This window comes from Macaca nemestrina, chromosome 8, assembly GCF_043159975.1.
Source record: "Macaca nemestrina isolate mMacNem1 chromosome 8, mMacNem.hap1, whole genome shotgun sequence".
Taxonomy (NCBI): domain Eukaryota; kingdom Metazoa; phylum Chordata; class Mammalia; order Primates; family Cercopithecidae; genus Macaca; species Macaca nemestrina.
In genome coordinates, this window is record NC_092132.1 from 113181879 (window position 1) to 113183785 (window position 1907).

The 1907-nt window shown below is 41.4% G+C and overlaps 1 non-coding gene across 1 annotated transcript; it reads right to left on the reverse strand.

Moving 5' to 3' along the window:
- Positions 1–1059: 1059 nt before the first annotated feature.
- LOC112425716 (small nucleolar RNA SNORD65) lies at positions 1060–1132 on the reverse strand. The gene has a single exon (XR_003016846.2). It is a non-coding gene; the product is annotated as a small nucleolar RNA SNORD65 (small nucleolar RNA).
- Positions 1133–1907: the final 775 nt, after the last annotated feature.

Consider the following 1907-nt stretch of genomic DNA (forward strand, 5'->3'; position numbering starts at 1 on the left):
TTAAACCAATATATACCCCTGGCAGCAACGCAGAACCTTTCAGAGCCACTTCTTCCCTGTGTCAGATTCCTATTGCTGCTGTGACAAATTACCACAAACTTAGTGGGTGAAAGCAATGCAAATGTATTCTCTTAAGCTTCTGGAAGTCAGAAGTCGGGACAACAGTTTTCCTGTGTGAAAGGCAAGGTGTTGGCAGGAATGACCCTTTTGGATGCTCTGAGAGGACCGTAGGTTCCCTTTGGCTGTTAATGCTGCCTGGATTCCTTGACAGTGATCATCCAGTACCTGCTGGCATCATCACAGCGCCTTCTCCTCTTCAGTAGTTCTGTTTCCCTTGACTCCCTCTTACAAGGACACGTGATGGTATCATTGGACCCATGTGGATCATTCAGATTTATTTATTTATTTATTTAGAGACAGGGTCTTGCTCTGTCGCACAGGCTGGAGTGCAGTGGTGCGATGTTGGCTCACTTCAACCTCCGCCTCCTGGGTTTCAGCGATTCTCCTGCTTCAGCCTCCTGAGAGCTGGGATTACAGGTGTGCATCACCACGCCTGGCTAATTTTTGTACTTTTAGTAGAGACAGTGTTTTGCCATGTTGGCCAGGCTGGTCTTGAACTCCTGACCACAGGTGATCTGCCCACCTCAGCCTCCCAAGGTGCTGGAATTACAGGTGCTTGTTATTTTCACTCTTCCCTTTCTTCATGATGTCTTTTGCTGACCAGTGTTTCTTTGTGTCAATGTGGTAAAATGTATCTTCTGTGCATTTTTGTCCTAAGAAAATTTATATTGCCTCAAAGTCCCATTTTCTTGTATTTTCGTTTTCAAGGTTTTTCTCAATATCTTATGAAAAATTGTAAGTATGTAGAAAAGTTAAAAGAATTTTACAATGAAAACTCACAGACCTACTGCCAAAATTTCACCATAAGCAGTCTGCTACATGTGTTTCAATATGCATTTTTTCATTATCCATTCATTTCAAAGTAAGATAAGACATCAGCACATATGTAAACATGCATATTATTGAGTTCAATATTTATTTTTAAGTATATTTCTTTTTCTTCATAAAATTGTAGGTTCACCACGATACAATCTGCTGGTAATTCCAGCTATTTGGGGTGATTTCATCACACACACACACACACACGCATATATGTATATGTATATATATATTTCATTTAATGTAAACTTTAGCTACAATGAAATGTTCAAATCTTATGTGTACATTTTGAAAAATGCATTCTTTTATGTGATGCAAACCCATATCAAATGGTAAAACATCACCATCACTTCAGAAATTTTCTTTATGCTCTCCCTAGTCAATTATTTGTTTGTTTGTTTGTTTTTCAGAGACAGGGTCTTGCTCTATTGCCCAAGCCGAAATGTAGTGGTGTGACCATAGCACACTGCAGCCTCAAACTTCTGGGCTCACGCAATCCTCCCGCCTCAGCCTCCCAAGTAACTGGGACTCTGGTGCACACCACTGCAGCTGGCTGTCCCAAGTCAACTCTTAACTTTACCTTTTCAGACATTAACGACTATTTTGATTTTTTCCATTGCAGATTAGATTTGCCTGTTGTAGAATTTCCCATAGGTGGAATTGCACAGCATGCACGCTTGTGTGCGAGGTTCCTTTCAGTTAGCATAAGAGTTTTGAGAGGCATTCATGCTGCTTCATGTATCAGTAGCTCATTCTTTTTTAATGAAGGGTAATTTTATAAACCACAGTTTGTTTATTCCAGCCTCCTATTAATACTCGGGATTTGACTATTAACAACAGGCCGGGCGCGGTGGCTCAAGCCTGTAATCCCAGCACTTCGGGAGGCTGAGACCGGCGGATCACGAGGTCAGGAGATCGAGACCATCCTGGCGAACACAGTGAAACCCTGTCTCTACTAAAAAAATACA